General features: G+C 37.5%; 1 protein-coding gene across 1 annotated transcript in view; it reads right to left on the bottom strand.

Annotated features, from left to right (window-relative positions):
* ZFPM2 (zinc finger protein, FOG family member 2) overlaps nt 1-19,883 on the bottom strand; it is a 303,713-nt gene that overhangs the window by 86,209 nt on the left and 197,621 nt on the right. The window lies entirely within an intron of this gene.

The raw sequence follows: 19,883 nt of genomic DNA, 5'->3' as shown, positions 1-19,883 counted from the left end.
ATTACTAAATCACATGATCATCCCACTAACACAAGGTTTAAACAGCACATCTTCCCTAGGATCACCTTATATTCTCCATTCAGTAGTCCCTGCTTTTGTTGTTCCTACTTCTAATTGCTCTGTTTCCCCAGTAAATCACAACAACCCAAGTCTGTCTCCCACAGCATAATGAACTAGTCTTTTTTTTTTTCCATCATGAGCACTAGATGTGATGTTCAGAAGGCCATCTCCTAGAGCAAGCATATCAAAGAGCAAGTAGCTAACCACCCTAATGTTTTCAGGTGTGGGTGTATCTGTCACCTCTGGATACAAACTATTAACATATGAAAGGATAAAACCAAAAAATACTACTGGAATGTGTTTATTACTAAAAAAAAAAGATTGATATTCATGTTAAGTATTGGTCTATATATCTGTATGAAGGCTAGAGATACATGCTTCACCAAAATATTCTACCTGAATGCATTCAAAGGAAATATATAGACACTCTACAGACAGCTATGTTTTTTCTGCATGAGGATTTCTTTTAATGGTCTAGTTTATTTCCCTTAGAAGACAAATATGCAAGTGCACTTCCACTTCTGTGGGAAAGGGGACAAAGATGTCCAGTAAGGTGATACTTAGAAAATCCTTTCTTCCTTGATCTTATTCCAGTCTCCAGTCTCTGTCTTGGCAAAATTATGACACATACAAATGGGTTTTAGGGAAGGACAGAGGTCAGAATCTCACCTGGCAACTCAATATAGTCTACTGTTTGGTCTAAATTCCAGTTCTACTGATAGAGAACTTAGAACCATAGAATCATTTATGTTGGAAAAGACATTTAAGAACATCTAGTCCAACCATTAACCCAGTATTGCCATGGCCACTGCTAAATCAGGTACCTAAATTACACATCTACAAGTCTTTTAAATACCTCCAGGCATGGTAACTCCACCGATTCCCTGAGCAGCCTGTTGCAACGCTTGACAACCCTTTCGGTGAAGAATTTTTTCCCAATATTAAACTTAAACTTTCTCTGGTGCAACTTGAGGCGGTTTCCTCTTGTCCTGTCACTTGTTATTTGGGAGAAGAGGCTGACACCTACTTCACTTACAGCCTCCTTCCAGCTAGTGCTAGTGAGTGATAAGGTTATGCCTCAGCCTCCTTATTTCAAACTAAACAACCCCAGCTCCCTCAGCCACTTTTTGTAAGACTTGTTCCCCAGACCCTTCACCAGCTTTGTTGCCTGTCTCTGGACATGCTCCAGCACCTCAATGTCTTTCTTGTAGTGAGGGGCCCAAACCTGAACATAGAACTTGAGGTGTGGCCTCACCAGCGCCAAGTACAGGACCATAATCACTTCCTGCTGGTCATAATCCTGCTGGTCATGCTATTTCTGGCACAAGCCAGGATACTGTTTAATTTAAAATTTAGATTTTCCTTCGCTTGGCTTTGGTTAGATCTGCTCAGAGATGTCCATTTTGGTTCAGCATTGATTTCAGTGAATTTGGATGGATACGAAAATGGATGGATCTTGCACCTAGGATTATTCCAGTGGACCTGCTGCAGTACCTGCTTTTATTGTATTCTAACCTACCTACAACATTTTGAGGGATTGCAAGAATATTTACTTTAACGAGATCATTCAGGTTTTTCTTTGCTTGAAAAAGTTTTGTAAAAAAGGCAAGCAGAGTATCTTATGTCTATTTTCATTATAACCAAACAAAACTGTCTTACGTCTTCAGAATGGAGAAATGCCAAAATTCCATCTTTCTCATACAACATTCATCTGATTGCTGTGGGATTTGTTTTTAAATGTCCTAAAGACTTCTGTTATTATGTAACACTAAAAAAAGAATTCTTGGATTATTTATTTTTATTATGTGTGGTCACGGCCTACATTATAAATAGAGGTTGGGCTTTTCTTGACATCCCAATTATTTCTGTGTGCAGTGGATTCATTTATAAGAAACAACAGTTCTGTAAACTCATGTTGGCTCTGAAAGTCAAGCTGGGTTCTTTCTACATCACTCATCAATGAGTATGGTGTTTCTGAGCACCAAATTAGGTCCTTTTCTAACAGCAGCTGTTGAAGGTCTTCAATGCCTTCAGTAGGTTTGTACTGATATAGAACTTATTGGAATTTATTACAGCTGTTTTGCGGAGGACCCATATGAGTTAAATCCATCTGACTCTTTCTTAGCTGTATGGAATTCTGATGTACCACCAAAAATGAGGGAGTAAACTATTTTCCAGCAAAGGGAATGCAGACAGTAAGCAGATTTTTGACCAGATAGATATTGTTAAAACTGTTCTTCTGAGCAGAGCTATATATTAAATCTGTGAGAACCTCACAAACCTTAATATTATGCTTAAATATGTCAAATCAGAACAAATGCAGTATTTTGGTTACAGTCGCTCCACTTTAATTAAAGTTTCTCTACAGAATTTTCATATATTTCTGCCCATTTCTTACGCATTACCTCTGAGATTACTGCTTTTCGTAGATAAAGTTTGGGATATGCACAAAATATTTCAGAAATTTTTGAAGCATGGGAGAATTTCAATAAAATGAAAAGTTATCAACATTATAAATGTCTAGCTGTTATTTTTTAAAAGCTAGAAAACAACAGTTTGGTATCTTAACTGAAGCCAGTTAAACTCCTCAACACCGTAGTAAATAGTGTTGATTTTGCTTAGCTGTAGAGGAAGTATTAGAATAGCAATATGAACAGATAGTGAAAAACTATGTATTTTGTAAGAATCTTCAACAAGCATGTCTGCTAATGCTATGTTTTCAAGCTGTTTACCTCAGAAACCCCCAGGCCTTTAGTTAATGTTTACTTAACCACAAGCAATTAATTCTGAAAACAGGACATCAAATTTTGCTAAGGTATGATGAAATATGAGATTCATTTCTCCTCATTCTTCCAGTCCATGTAGCTAGACAAAAGGATATCACTGTCAGGACATAATCATGTGTTACAGAGAGATACAAGGTAAAATCCTTCAAAATATGCATTGTTATTAACAAAAGTTTAGGGTGCGGCCCCATCCTCCCAAGGTCTTCCACCTCAGTTTTCATCTGAAATATGTGCTTCACTGCATATTGTTGTTCAGAATATTCTCTTCCCCTAAAGAAGAGACTTGTATTTTTCTATACCAGATACAGAGGTTGAAAAAAAAATTGTCGTGATGTTTCCCTGTAAACATAGTCTATGGAAAAAATATTTCTCGATAAAGAACATCTATCTCCTTCAGCCTCTTCACTTAGTGGCTGAACTTCAAAACCTACTTTTGGACTATTTAAAATGCTAATATGATTAATAACAGGGAATTACTTTTTTACACCAAACTACACAAGGAAATTAAATTAAAAAAACCCCAACCCTATGCTAATGCACTGTAAAGGTTGCAGTTACAAATCACAGATCTGTTCATGGATATTTCATGAGCAGAAAAAAGGCTAAATTTGTCAGATAAATTATTCATTGTGAAGTATTTGCTCAGCTCTATACTTTGCATGCGTACTGTATTTATAAATTTAACAGGGATTCTGGTGGTACCTCGGAAAGCAGCACAATGCAAATTCTGCATATTCTGCTGTAATTTTCAATTTGTCTCACCGTATGTGTTCTGTGGGTGAAATTCAACTCTCCCACACAATAGCTGGTTACCAAGGCTTTCCACACTGTTATGAAATCCATCCCCTGCTCTCCTCTCTACTCCCTCAGCAGCAATGGCTGCCTTCCCTTCACTAGGGTGGGTGTGAAAGTCCCCCAGTTTGTGCAAATAAATGGGTACTGGCAAGTTTGCAAAAAGGTGTGAGGCTAAACTTGCTGTTGGTGCTTGTCTGTGGCTCTGGAAGACAGCTACACAAGGCAGCTGAGTGGGACAGAGGTGTGCAAGGTCAGCCTGGCTGGCTGCTCTCCTCAATCCACAGTCTCCCAAAAAAGTGCGTTAACACTTTGCTTATCAGTAAAGCATTCTGCAACTACTGCTTGCTTAAGCTCATGCCAACCTTAGTCTCCAGTGTATTCTGTGAAAAAAGACACTATGTTAAGTCCTCTTGATTCTGATGAAGCGAAATGAGAGATCTGTTGTTAAGACAGCAGAGAAAATGTGAAACCCATCACCTCACAACACAGCATCTCCTCCAGCAAATGTCTCAAGAGAGGAGGAAGATCTCTGTGAACAAGAACACCAACATAAGCAGTAAACAACAAAATCAAACAGTTTTTGTCTTAAGACAGAAGAAGAGGAACATTATAGGTATTGCTTAACAAGCAACAAAATTAAAATATGCTATAATACGTAATTGTACAAGTTGGCAAGAGCAGTTATTTAATGAAAGGCAGCTAGCACTTTTAGGACTAGCTAAACATTTTTTGTTTTAGCAAGGATGCAGAGCCAACATGGGGAGATGATTTGGCAGATATTGACTGCACGCTTTTATCCTTTCAGCTGCTTAAGTTCGAGCAGAAGTAACTTGAACAGGACTACAGTTTAAGACACTAAGACTTACACAGAAGGTATTATTTTCTCTTTGACAGGGTCCAGTGCTATTTTTGTGCTATTTGATAGAGAGCTGCTGTTACGCCTCAGGGAAGGAATAGTGATTCTTTAAGTAGAGCTTGCCTAGCAGCAGCTTCCTCCGCCCTGCCCCTTCAGCCACTTTCTCCAATATTGGAAACGCCTGGCTCTCCTCTTTTCTTTTTTAAATACGCTTCATTAACTATCTCTTTGGTACTCCACCTAACAAACCCTGGCTTGTTTGTGGAGGACGTCTAACTCCGACACCAGCCACTCTGTTTGTTAGTCCCTTCCTCCCCACTCCAGTGCCCAGCCTCCCTGCCTTCTCAATCACATGTGTTGTTTCTCATTTAAATGAACAGTTGGATTCTTTTATTTCTTACAAGTGCTGGATTCGCCTTATCGCCCTCATTCCTTTGGGGGTTGCCAATTGGTTTTATCCACGGATGTATCATTTCTCATGCTTCCCTTTTTTCTTACAAAGAGAAAGAACCACTTCGTCAACAAGCCTCTCTGGAGTGGAAGATTAAAAACCTAGACATCACCTACCTTGCAGCGCTACTCCCAACTGGGTTGTGTAAAACTCAATTAAACTTGTCCCCATTGAATACTGCATTACAGTACATTAAACAGAAAATTCTTCAAGCGTGATGACAAAGCTTGAAACCTTGCCTCAAAGCTGTTCCTTGTAGCTTTCTTTAACATTTCAGTCTTTATGGTGCAAGTCTCCCGTTGACACAACTTTAGTCCAGCTATGAAAAATCACAGAGCCCCACAGGGATTAAAAGAGAAGGAGGGGAAAAAAAAAAAAAAAGAAAACCCTGTCAAAGCTGGTCTTGGCACTTTCCTTAGTGCATCTATTGAAACTATATCATCAGCAGACTAGAACCTCAGAAGTACAGAGAGACCTATGAACAATCTGACAATTTAAAACAACACTCTGTTCACTCCATTCAGTTGTCTTTATTCATTTTCTTTTCAAGAGAAACAGATATTCATAATCTCCCTCAATCAAAAAATTTACATAATGCCTTAAGATTGTACCAAAGTATGAATTACAGAATGGTAAAATTTTGAGAAAAATAAGATGTCAAGCTAAGAATTACAACCTCCTCCCAAATTAAGATCCCAATACAGAACTGTACCTCACCAATGTAAATAAAACAGCAAAACTTGCTGCTAATATTTCAAGTATTAGTTTCTTCACTTTATGAAACAACAATGACAAATTTAGCTAAAAATTGTTTCTACCTGAGCTCATACTAGCTCTCCAACTCTCTTCTCTTCAAATTGTAAGCAACTCAGAGTGAATTGTACACAGGATAAGGGTTTTATATTAAAATCTCCCAAAGGAAGAGAAAAGGAAAAGGCTGAAAAAGGAAAAAAAAAAGAAAAAAAGAGGACATCAAACATATTCACAAAAATTCCCACTTTTCTTACATAAATCTAATGAAATATAGCTGTGTTAATGTCAGCACTTCCAACTCCATGTACATACAGGAGTTATCAAAAGCTTGGCTGAGTAGCTACATTTCAACAATCCATCAATACACTTCTAAAGAATTCTTTATTCTCCTGACTCTTTATAATGATAGATGTAAAGAGACACACTGAGCATTCAAATCTTTCCTAAATAATAAGGCTTGAAATGTTTGCTTTTTACCTCCTGCCTTAAAAGCATGTATACTGTTACTGCACATGATACAAAGCATTTTAAGAACACTTTCATTCAGGAAAAAATGTCCTGCATTTTCATCCATAAATGCTGTAAATCATGCATTCACTACTTTGTCTGCTCAGACATGAAGAATACTGTATATTATATCTCTTTCTTGTGTACTATTACTTTAATTTATGCAAAGTATTCTGAGTAAATAATACAAAAAGATTTTGAAGATGCCGTATGATATGCATGCTATTGCTCTGCAAAACTTATTTATTAGTCCAGCTATGTGTAGTTAAGTGCTAGATTATCACACATAGACTGCTTTATGATCTCTGAAAAAGAGAGAACGATGTATCTCATTTTTAAAAGGGAACAAAGGCAAATGTAATTATGCAACCCACATATTACCAAAACTCAAATACTTCCAGCAGTTCCTGTTCATCCCCTGAACTCTATATAAAAATCCTGCATAGCTTCTCTGCTCTTGTGAGACCACATCTGGAATAGTGTCCAGTTCTGGGCCCCTCAGTTCAAGAAGGACAGGGAGCTTCTGGAGACAGTTCAGCACAGGGCCACCAAGATGATGAAAGGAGTAGAGCATCTCCCTTATGATGAAAGACTGAGGGAGCTGGGGCTCTTTAGCTTGGAGGAGACTGAGGGGTGATCTCATTAATATTTACAAATCCATAAAGGGTGGATGTCAGGAGGATGGAGCCAGGCGCTTCTCAGTGACTTGCAATGATAGGACAAGGGGCAATGGATATAGGCTGGAACATACGAGGTTCCAGAGAAATAAAAAGAAGAATTTCTTCACTGTGAGGGTGATGGAGGACTGTAATGGGCTGCCCAGATGGGTTATGGAGACAAGTTCCTGTGTGACCTACTCTAGGTGGTCCTGCTCTGGCAGGGGGGCTGGACTAGATGATCTTTCAAGGTCCCTTCCAACCCTTAAGATTCTGTGATTGTCTCTGGTGTTTTAACTTGTCAAAGATCCTGCTGGCAATGCAATATTTAGGATCTCTCATGAAGAGATGACAGACTTGAAGAGAGACTTGGTTAATCTTTTGGGGGGACGTTTACATACCTGAATTTCTGTACAGTAGGAAAATGAGGAAAGAAATGAGAACAATGAATGAGAAAAAATACTCGATTGCTCTCTACTCCTCTACATCAGTTTTGTACCCATAGATGCTAAAGAAGATAACATTGTGATGCAAAAATACAGAAAATGAACAAATCAAATGCTATATCCTGAAAGTATTTTAAGTATTGAAAAAATGTTAACTGCTGTTTTCAGTGTTAACGATATAGTCTAACTGGTTCAGTACTATGTAAAAAGCCCATTTTCCACAGAAATAGTAGTTATGTCAAGATAAAAAAATACAATATAGTAACCCTACAAGCATACTGAGCCTAGAACTCTGAAGTTGTCTGTAACAATAGAAAAGTAAGACTGTTTCCTTAGTAAGTAAAAGTAGGACTGTTTCATCAGAGTAATTTCTTCTTTTTTGTATCTTCTCTTTTCAGTATTATTATACAAAACTCCTTAACAAATATTAACCTATTTTCATCAGAGATGCCACATGAAAATAAAAATTGAAGAATAACAGCGCATAGGTTTTTCTTGTGCTCAGCTGGCCATATGCACCTACTAGCTATTTTTGGGGGGCTACAGCTACCAAGTTCATTGTAGTATGAACCACAGGCAACCTTTTACCAGGATCTGACAAGTTGTTACTATGTCAAAATGACATAGTTTGAGAAACCAGGAGTCTGATTTGTGGCGTACAGCTAAAATCTTTTTGGGCCATTTCCAAAACACATGATTAGATTCAGATTTACTGTTAAAAACTGCAGGCTGTTTTTAACAGGCTTTTTTTTTTTTCCCCCCCAGTAGCCGATGTTATTAGCAATTGGAGCTGGAATCTGTCAATTGCAAATGCAAACTGACCCATCTTTTCTCCAAAAAGAATGAAGGTAAAGAAACTAAGTAAAAAGAATGATGCTGGATATTAATGGTAGACTGTCAGGCTAATGTACTCAAAGGAAACCTTAGCTAATCAGCTCCTATTGATTCTTCTATAACACTAACATCCCAGAGAGAACACAAGGGATGTGATACAGTCATACAAGACTGACACAAAATTTCCTTCTATATCTTCAGGTTAAGGACCAACTCTTGGATCTCCTGTGTACTAGTTTAACAGCCATAAAGAATCCCATTTCAAGAAAACGCTCTTGTTGAGAAAAGTACTTCTCAATGAATGCTTTTGCAGACTGCTGTGACTCTGGAACTGAATTGTCTCTGTACAATTAGATCTTTGAGTATTCAACTATTCACATTTTCAAACTTTGCAATAATTAGCAACACACAACAAAAATCCAAGTGCTAATGCTAGGATCATGCTTCACTTCACTGAATATGTACATAAGTTCTTAAAGAGAAAAGGTCATATATCAGCTCATCGCTTCCTTTGAATCTTCTAGCAGAATACATTAAAGAGTTGTTTTAGGTGTAATTGATCTGAAATAGGGTTTTTTTCTGCTTAACATCACTTAGGAGCATTTTTATAAAAGTGAGGGATGTGTTTTGGAAAGAACAATTTTAGTGATGCTATAGATCATCTTTTAAATGTCAAAAAAATTTAAGTTGCTCAATGTCCTAAGTTAATCCATTTGTTATGTATGTTCTAGATTATAAAATTAAAATCAAGTCAAGGAAACAGAATGCAGAATTTTGTTCCCTTTACAACTATTTCTGTAGGACAAATTGAAGAGAAAATAAATAATGAACTATAGAAAGTATACCAGAAAATAGGGCAGTGTAACACATATAAAGGTGATGATTATATTGTGTCAAGACATTTCACATGTTATGGTGCAGTGGAGGTAATTGAGAAATAGCCTGCATGTACAAAACCAGAATTCTCTCCTTGAATTACTGCAAAGCTTAAGACATTTAGGGATTTACATAAAAAGTACATGGAAAGAGAAAGAACTGTATTTAAAGAGTTGATGTTTTGGGAGAGTGCAAAGGGCCAAGCGTGGCTTCCACGAAAATGGTTTATTCCTTAAATCATTATTAACATTTCAACTTGTTCTCTATCTTAGCTAGTTAAATCCAAATCAAATACATACTACTTTCCATCACAAAATAGCTTTCTTACTAAATTACTCCTGGCCCACTGGCCCACAAAAGACTCTCAGGATGGGATTCTAATGTATAGTCAATACTTGCTTAGCCCTAATTAATTTCTACTTTAAGAGGGACTAGAAGATAAAAGTCTTGCAACTCATATTTCAAGTTACACTTTCCACCAAAGTAAGGCACTGAAAAATATCATTGTTTTGATTTTACACTTCATTTGCTCCAATGATAAATACAATTTAATTGAACCTTAATCATAAAACTGGCTTAGCCTTAGCAATCTGTCAGTATTATTTTGTATTTTCATTTAATTGTAACTTGAAAATGATTTAAACATCACACAATTTAAAATGCACGTGCAGCCACCATAAAAGCAAGCCTGTTCTCATTTAAAAGACCTGTTTATTACTAGAAGATGCGTAGTGATCACTTGATATCATTCCTCTCATTTCCTAGTGTTAAACAGTTCTTTTTCATATAACACTTTAAGTTCAATTGCACATCTTACAATATCAGCAAACACTGTGGTTGGCCAAAGACACTGTAGTCTCCCCTACATTTCAGTGCTTCCACTCCTATGTCTCTGAACAGTTGTTCCAGCTAACAGACAAGCCACAAACAATACTTATGTTCTAAGTTGCAGGTTAGGGCACATCAGTCAATTCCCATTAATTCACCCATCTTTGGTTTTCTCAAAAATGTCTTGCGTTTGTTCAGATCTTGAATAATTTGTGTACTGCTATTAAGTGCAACATATTTTTACCATGGTTTTTTCATGTATTCAATTGTAAAATAAATTTTCAGTTTGTACATTTTTCTACATGAGCACTGTTACAAACAAGAATTCTTCATTCACAGAAACAATGTTGTAGAGCCCAGTATGTATTAGCTGACTGTGCACTTTTATTTTTTAAATAAGAGATTACAATGGTTACTAAATCCACCTGATTACTTTTCTTCTAGTGTTTTTAATATTATTTAATCTTTCAATATTTTTTTATATTGGTTTGCACTCCGTAAAATGTGTATGTTTTCCTGTGTCATCTACCTTCACCAGTTCTTGCAAAACTAGCATTCTTCTGTAATTTACAAAGCTAATACTAGCAATACTAACAATGTTGGTTAGGACTTATGATTTCTACCTTGTAAACTCATTTCCAAGTAATATTGCCTCACAACGATTATTAACCTGTGATAGTATAATTGCTCACAATAGCTGGAGTTGCCTACGCAGAAGTACACATTGCAGTCATAGGAAGAGATTTCAGAACTTTTTCTGGCTTGATGAAACACTAACTGAGCTGTGAGGTGAGCTTTTTTTTGTATGTATACATGTACGCCTGTATACTATGATATTACCATAGGAAAATTATCTTACAGGTAATTTCTGCTCCAGTATCAAACCTTGGTTCTGCATGCCACTGATTGATGCAGTCATGTGCATCACAGCTCAGTTTCAGAACATCTCTACTAAATCTTCAACATCACAACTAGTTTCAATGTCACAATTCAGGCACACTCTAGTACAGATTTCTGTTTGTCAGAATCACATTGCCCCACATGTCGTGATGGAATGAAAATGAAACAAGAAAGAAAAAATGTAATCTGACAGTTTTTTTTTCTCTTCTTTTTGTAATACCAGCCCCCCAGCCATTTTAAGAAAACTGCTAAGTTCTCTCCATGTCTGCACTAACACAGGTTCATTCCTTAGATATTAAACACATCTCAAAGTACACTGAACCTTCTCCGCACTTTCTTCAGCTCTCCTCAGATAAGAATAGAATGGTGGGAAGGCTGAGGGATGCCTCAGAGCTGGTGAAAAAGGCAGCTGCAGGCACTGAGAATATCCGGCCTCATTTCCAAGGGAGACTGCAATAAGAGCCTCCTGTATTTTGTGCCATGCTGTAGTTATTTCTGTAACCTCCCCTTTCTCTCCTCCCCATTTCACTATACACACTTCATAACTTACCCCCAATAACAGGGTGCAATTGCCTGAGGAAAAACTGATGTGGACCACAGTGCTGGCCTCAGCACCACAGCGCCCCACTGTGAAGTCCTGCTTCTTGTAGCCTTTATCTATAGCAGGGAGCAGTGCTGGAATGCCATGGGAGAAGGAAAGAAGTGCTAACATTGATCTTTGGATCAGGGAGCAAAAAGATTGATCCCTAGGATCAACAAAAAGGTCAGGATTCAGTCACACATGATCTGTGGTTATAGCTCTTAAGTAATTTCTGGAAAACAATGTAGAGAGAAGTACGTATGGATGTGACTGAGGGTTGCATCTCGACCACAATTTCTGTTTAAGGAAACCTACATACCAGAAGAGCTTTTTCAGTTACTTTTGGCTCTGAATCAATTTTCCTGAGCATAAAACAAATCTCAGTGTCCTTGGCATGCAAGAGGATCTATGCACTTCTTTTAACACTGTTTTTATACTTCTCTGATAGCAAGAAATCTCTTTAGCCTCCTAAATTGACAATGAGAACAAAAATGACCACAGATTGAGGCAGGATCCAAAACACAGCTGGGGAACTTGAGAAGAGAGAACTGCTGGTTGTGCCACTGCCAATGTAAGCAAGCACAGCAGTCACCTGCTGGAGTCTCCAGAGTAACAAGAATAGGAGCTTCGGGACCTAATAACAAATTGCCGGCTTCCAGGTCAATTAAGTGGCCAAAAGACACTTGAATTCCACCCACTGTACCATAATAATGGCCTTGTTTGTAAGTAGCTAGAGACAAAACATATCTAACAGGATTTTAACATTACATTCCAAGCAGTCCAGCTCTACAGCCCTCTTGGACATCACAGCTGCATGTCACACTGGTTTTCCTGGGAGCTTGGAACCTTGAATGCTGTGAAAGTCTTCCCTGTGTTATTACCATCAGGCTTAATTCATTTAGAGGTAAGTGGCACAGAAATCTCCCATCGCACAGTCAGTTATGCACAAAACCACCTCGAATGAGAAGAATACATTTCTACATTTATTTGCTTTTGCTTTTATGTGGCATACTATATTGTCTTTTATCACAAATACACAGTAGCAATATTTAACAGGAATCACTACAAAACAGGTTGCCGATTAATCCAGCCCTGTTTCCTCTCATACAGACATTTTATACTCGGCACCAATGGAGCTGTCTGAAAAAAATGACCAAGGTTTGATTTTAGGCTTCTAGGTCATGGTTTCACCTTGACAACAGCTCTTTCATTTCAAGAAGTAACATTTGCCAGGATCCCTAAGGTGTTTTCATTTTTTGTCAAGTAGTGCAAGAAAAGAAAAAAAAAAAGTATGAAAAAATGATAAATCTTAATTCAGAAGCTGCAGGACTATCTCTGTGTCTCCAGCACAAAACTTCAAATCCAATCCAGGACCTGGATGTGTATTAGAAGGCTGCAGATTTAAACCTTGTCCACCATGATCAAACTGGATTTATGGAGCATCATAACTCTCCAGACACCATCCAGCAGCTTATTAATTTAATAGACTCCTGTCCATTCCATGATGTTCCTGCCCTGACAGTCTCTCAAGATAAGGCGAAAGCCTTTTGACAGGACAGAGTGCATATATATTTTCTTCTGTTTTCCTGTGGATGGGGTTGTCGACAACTTGAAACGTGTGGCTCAGCAAATTTGGGGGCTTTTTTTCTTCCCTCTTGCTTTGCAGGGAAGATGACAGAGGTAACGTTACTGTGTGCCAAGGTGGGTCATAAGGTTAACTGCAGGCCTCAATATTTATTTAGCATAATGGATGGAAAAACTAATTTGATTAAAAAGAAATAAAACACATTCAGAATCTAAGCCATAATTCTGAAAATAATAACAATATTCTTCTATAAAATGATTTCTAAATGACTGATTCTACCACAATTGAGTTAGAAAAATGAGGGACAAATAAAGATCTTGAAAAAATAAAAAAAATCTCAGTGTGATATTTGTATTTATTTTTTGCCAGTGCTCTGAATGGTTGAAGCAATATTTTTTTTCACATGGTCCCACTGTGAAGTACAGACTTGGCTTCTGTTTCATCCTAAACATTTTCTCATAGGTGAGTGCTACACTCAGTTTACAGCTTTATATAGCTTTGGTCCAAAATACACAATTCTGTGCAAATCACATCAGTATTCTCTCTATTTCCTTGCCTCTTCAAATGAAAAAGAAATCCAGTTTCAAACTATGAAATATAAGTGACAAGAACAACATAAGGAAAAAAATCTCAAACACATGAGAACAACCTAAAAATTTCTCTAGGCTGCTATGTAATTGAAATGCACTAACAATGAACACAAGCATTTTCATATTGAAAGTGAAAACTTAGCTGTTCTGAATTTCTTGTCACCTTCCCTTTATTATTTACATGCTTAAAACTTATAGGGCATGTAATAATTCACTGTGTGCTATTATATGTATATTTTACTAATTCCAGAAAGTTGTACAAAATAACCTTTTTCTTGCAGATAATTCAGACCATTTACAAGGCCCTGACCTCTAAACTCCCTAAAGCAGATAATCCCCCATTAGATCCATTCGCACAGGTAAAAAGTAAGATTCTGTTTTGTGAGTTCTTTGATGCCTTAATTGTGTTTGAATTAAGTCCAAAATACTGTGTCTGCCATTAGCAAGCAATAAATATCATTAGTCACAGGGACAAAATATTTTCTCCTTATGTGGCCAGTGAGTAAAGTGGAAGGACTGATTTGCAATAGTTTCACTTGCAACAGTGTCATCAGGCATCCTTCCTTCTCAACAGCCCTGTAAAACCAGATGCAAATTGTGCCATCTACTTGCCCACCAATCATGTTTTTATGTCTGCCTCTGGAGAAATATTTTGCAATTTTTCAGTACTGTTGAAAAAGGAATGTGAAACAAGCTCTTCCATTGACTTTTCATATTAGGATAAGCATTGCATGCATTTTGTTATGAACTCAGATTTTTGTCAGTTGATACAAAGAAAGAACAAAAATCTGTAGCGCCACCAAAGGCTTTAGCATGTTGTTTAGCTAATGGAGGCATCCCACAGGATATCAGATCCTGCAGTTTTCTGACTGTCTATGTGGAATAGACTAGTAAATTCACTCATATTGCTTATTAACAGCATGCAGAAAGAAGTCCCTTGCAATTTAAAATATATGTCCCAAGTCAACCTTTGGCCTATTAAACAACTTGTTCTCTGACCCAAAACAAAATATGCTCATATTTTAATGCAGCAGTATTTAAACTCCTTATGATATTTGACCTGTATCTCATTAGGGTCTCTGACACTGTATGTCTGTGGTGCAATGTATCATTACACTGAGTGAAGTTGTAGGGGAAAAAAAGAGTATTTGCTATCTGAGAACTCATTTGCTGGGGAAAACGTGGTATCAAGGACTTCACAGAACAATTCAGAAAAGTAATCCTCTGTCAGTAAAGAAAATTTAAGAAATCTTCTGTTGCAACAACTGACTTTTCCTGTATGTTAAAAAATAGACTGTTTAAATTAGCAAAATTAATTAAAATTTGCCTTCAGTTCTTAGTAGTAATTTCATGTAACCTTTTTGCAGCATTTGTATCTTCAACACATGGCACATACATCAGCTAAATGACTCATCTCAGTGCCAGTGAAGTAAGTGAGCAGTCACATATTTACCGACTTGTTTTAAGTCAAACACCAGGCTGGGCCGCGCAGCCAGGGGCAGTCCCAGAAGAGCCAAGAACAGCCCTCTGCTCCTAGCCCCGGCTTCTGCTCTCCCTCCTCCTGTGTGCTGCCTCTCCTCCAGCTTCTATTTATAAATTAGCTACATGACACAGTTTCAATGTGGGCAGCTGTCATTTTAACTAATCTCATCCTGTAAATCCACCCTAGCAGGCTTGTTCTCTATTGTGATTGGAGAATAGACTTTTTTGGGTAGCTTTCAAAAGCAGCATCTGTTTGAGCAAGCACCCATCCCTTAGCTGTGCAGAAAAACACTCCCCCGAATTCCCTCCCCCCAATTTTGTGTTCACGAAAAAAAAAGAAGACAATTCTCGGATCTCACCCTTAGGCAACATCCTCCCTAGCCAGGATTTTGTTATAGTCGCGCAGTGGGCACTGACTGTGATTTCACTTACAGAGGGATGGAGGCTTTTTTATGGCATTTGATATCATGTGTTTGCACCACTGGGACAATTAACAGGACCATCCTGTGGAATTACTTACGAAGATGTCACGCGGTGCCTGTGGAACCGCACTGGGGTGAGGATGGTTTTTTCTCATCCTGCATCCTCTCAGAAATAACGAAGGGCATAAACTACTCAGTGAGGCCAGGCAGAGGAGGAAATAACATCAGTAAATCACTAATGGAAATGCAAAACCAAACACCGCCTCACACAAAATGAGATGACGGATGGCTTGAGAAGCAAACGAGTTGCTCTTGGCGGCCGGCTCCTTCACAGCAGCCATACCCAACACCGTCCCACTACCCTGCCCTGAAGCACCTGGACCCCTCTCTCCACAGGGCAGGCTGAAAAGCAGCCATTTTCTGATTTGGGGTTTGCAGCAGAAGATGTGTCCTGCAGCTGCTACCCAGCCAGGCGGCATGCTCGGTGGCACGCAACACGACCCGGTTGGCCCAGACACACGTTAAACATGTTGGTTTTCCTGCGCAGAGTTATCCTGTGGTGCTCTGCAATCAATTACTGTTATACCACCATCATTAATAATTTTCTTAATGAAAATGATTCTGTTGATCTCCGTTGTATTTTAATTATCAGAGTTAAGCATAATTACACTGCAGCTCTGAGCTGGCATGTAGACTCCTTTAGGGCGCAATTTTGTTTTAACACACTGATAATGTAATTTTACATTGTGTCAGTTGTTTAGTTATTATCCAGTCGTACAATTCCGCTGTATTCCTGATAACAGATAATAACCTTAGCACCTCCTATATCCTGAAGTCATTTAAAAAGCAATATTGGAATTTCACAACTAGCTAACTTAATCGCCTTATGATTTTATAATTCCCACAGCTAAATATTTGTACAGAAACCCTGTTTTAACAATGCCACTAAACATACAGTATCCATACATTTCACAGAAATAACATGTAGAAAAATGTCTGTTGGGCGAGCATGGCTTTCAGTACGTGCACTGTATGTTTCACACGGTTTCTATTCTATTCAGTCACAATTCATTTTTTAAAAATCCCTTACAATCCCAGTGGAGATTTGCACTTAATACCCAGCCTCCTCCTAGGTTGTGGGGGCACTCCTGCCTCTGGTCTTAGAGATTTACCAGGTCTGATGCACAACTCTGTTAGACACAAATGCTTCTCAAGTACACTATGTTGTGATGAACTTTATGCACTAATACTTCCTACCAATGTATCTTGCTTGAACTATGGAAACTCTGTGGCGCGCTTTTTTTTTTTTTTGAAAGAACATATTTATAATTCTAGATAAGTTAAAATTTGTAAAATCTGTCTCTCAAATGTCACTTACTGTTTTCAGGAAATCTCTTAAATTATTCAATAGACTATTTTTGAAACATGAGAGATGTCTGACATAACCATGAGTAGCCAGTTTGTATCAGAGTTTGTAAAAAGGGATACTTGAACTGTTTTTCCCGTTTCTAATTTATTCTACTATTGGGGAAATGTAGTTATAAAAAAATACAGATGAAAATAAGTAATCCTAGACTAAATAGGATTCACTTCAAATACTGAATAGCTATTCACTCTGAATGTGTGATTTTAAATAACTGGTTTCTTCATCTAAAAATTTGCATAGAAGATGAATTGTGATTCGACTGTAATAACTTAGCAATGTAATCCTACATATGTGCATCATATATATACGTATCCATAAGTGCACAGCAGTTTTGTGTTTGCTTGCCTAGGGAAACTATTTCATGGAGAGCTTTGAAGGAAAACAGGGAGATAGCTGGCCTGCTCAGATTCATTTTCAATAGGAACTACACATCAAACTCCTCTCTGTGTGATTATCCTGTGTGCAATATGTGGGTGATTACGGTGTCCACAGCCCCTTAAGTGAACAGGAAGACGGGCTGACATTCCTGTGCTCTCCTGAAAATTCTGCTCTCAAAGATATACCTGTAATAAGCTAAAGGGAAACATAGCATGTGCTTCTGACTCTGCAACTGATCAACCAGTGCCATGTACTGCTAGTCAATTCTTAAACTTATTTTTCTCTTAGAAATGTACCAATTTGCTCCACTCATCTTGGACATAGTAAGGAAAACAGCTCCCAGGTGACCAAATCTACTAGATGTACAATTCCACACATTTGTTCATCTAATTGCTTTCAGAAATAACAATGAGTTGCTAAGCAAACTAACAAAATTATATACATACAACTACAACATAACATCGAATTACAACTACATGCCAGCTGACACCGTTTCATTAGAAGTAATGGCACTATAGGAGACAGAAAGCTAACACAAATCAAGGCAATGTAATCTGGAATAATGAGATACAAATTGAAGGAAGAAACATTATTCTATTTATTTATTTTACCATCTTCTATTTGACATTGTTTTGTGATCCAAGCCAATTAATCTTTCTAGTACAAAAATCCCAGCAGAGCTCAAGGCAAGTGTAGGTGCTTAATGAACAACAGAACAGTCAACTCAAAGCAGAAAGAGATGAATGGAATGCAGTGAACGTAAAGCATATCTCAAACTTATTTCCTGCATTAGTTTAGTGAAGTAGCAGGTTTTTAACATGTATTTATAAAATCGGGGTCAAACCTATCCTCAGCTTTAGTTACAACGCACATCTGTGGTAGAGATAACAGAACTCACCTTGAGCAATACCTTGTTAACCAAGTACTAAAAAAACCAGCATCATTAGTGAAACAAAATCCAGCACATTTGAATGAAAAGACTAATGTTTTAGGCTACTGAGACTGCACCAAATTGAAGAATGTTTTTAGTACTTGGAAAAAAAAAAAAAATTTTAATAGATTCAATCTATCCAATCAGACAGATAGCACTGAAAACGTCTAATGAATCAGTGTTTGTAACGTACTTTGAAGATAAAAAGTGCTACTGGTATATATGTGCTAAATATGATTATAATTACAGAAATAATGTAATACTTGATAAGATGCCATACCATGGGAATTTGCAGAACCTCTATTTTAGAGTGCAAGTAACTTTCCATTACATTAAAAAGTTTGCCTGTGAGTATTCAGGACTATGAATAGCAAACTGCAGCTCTGGATTTATGAGAAAAGCTTCACTACGTCACTCATAACTGATTTATCCATTCGGGTAGCAATCAGCAAGCTGCGAAGGAAGTACAGCTCAACTGTTTCTAGATCTGAGCACAGTTCTCTAGTACTGCAGGTGTTTCAGGTTGCTGAATGAATGTGTTGGCATTCTGTAATTATAATAGAAAGAATTTATAAGACCCTGGTGTGCAACTCATTTTTAACATGCAAATTCCCTGTTTTCAGTGTTTCAACTTTCAAAGGCTTGTGGCAGTTTAAAAGCAATCCTCTTATAAGTGTATAAATTGCAATGATTATAGGAACAAGTTGTAATTGTTTCTAGTAAGTTTTTAGGAGCCTTTGATGTTTCGATTAGTGTTTTGTATGTTAATATATTGATATGGGTGCTTATTTGCCTGGATGCTTGTATGCTGAAATGGTCACTAGGTTGCCTCAGCAAATAAATCTTTGATCTCAGTGGGTCTGTTTGGTTAGAAATAAAACCTAAAAGAAATTAAACAAGAACAGTGCATTTTCTGAAGTATTCACAAAGTGCTGAGACTGGCGATTGAAATACAAGGAAGGAAAGTCATAGTTTTGCAACCTGATCTTCAGGGAGAATGCCATAAATAACTTATTCCATGTATTCAAGCAGTGGGTTTTTTGGTATGTTTTTTTTGTGTTTTCATTGTTTTTTTAAAACACACTGCAATGATATTGTAACTGCATTTACAAAGCTTTCACAGTGACTGACCAAACAGCGTGGTGCACAGTCCATGGCACTGTGGACTAAGCCAAAGGCTCATTGGGTTGGTTCAGGATGCAAAACAAATGCCTCTGCATCTTGAACCAAAATAGCTGTTAGATGTGGTAGGTTAGACAAAGCATGTTTAGGGGATCTCCTAAGAACTCATACTGACTTGTGTAAATTCACACAAGCCAGAAATGATATGCATTGCCACCATCCAAAACATTCTAGTGAAGCATCATGTTGTGACACTACACAGGGACTGGAACGTCAGAGGTGACAACCCTGAAATCCAGTTCTAGTTATCTTTTGTTACTCTGTTGATATGAAGTCTTATTATAGTCCCATCAAGCTCACATTCTTCTTATAAAATCAGTTTTCAGTTGGTAGTCTACAATGTAACATGGAGAAATGCTATCCAGTATGCCTAATAAAATGTCAAAAAGAATCCACTTATTTAAAGTGTATAGATTGTACTATGTTTCCCAAGAGATGCTAGCTCTCAGAGACAAGCGGATATAGTATGCCTATGTCGACTAATGTCCTTACATGTTTATCAAGCATTTAGTACATTACAGACGACATGTGGGGTTTTTACAGCATTAAAAAACCTCAA

Source organism: Colius striatus, chromosome 4 (assembly GCF_028858725.1).
Source record: "Colius striatus isolate bColStr4 chromosome 4, bColStr4.1.hap1, whole genome shotgun sequence".
Lineage (NCBI taxonomy): Eukaryota > Metazoa > Chordata > Aves > Coliiformes > Coliidae > Colius > Colius striatus.
The sequence above is the reverse complement of the archived record's forward strand: the minus strand, read 5'-3'. Positions and strand labels throughout refer to the sequence as shown.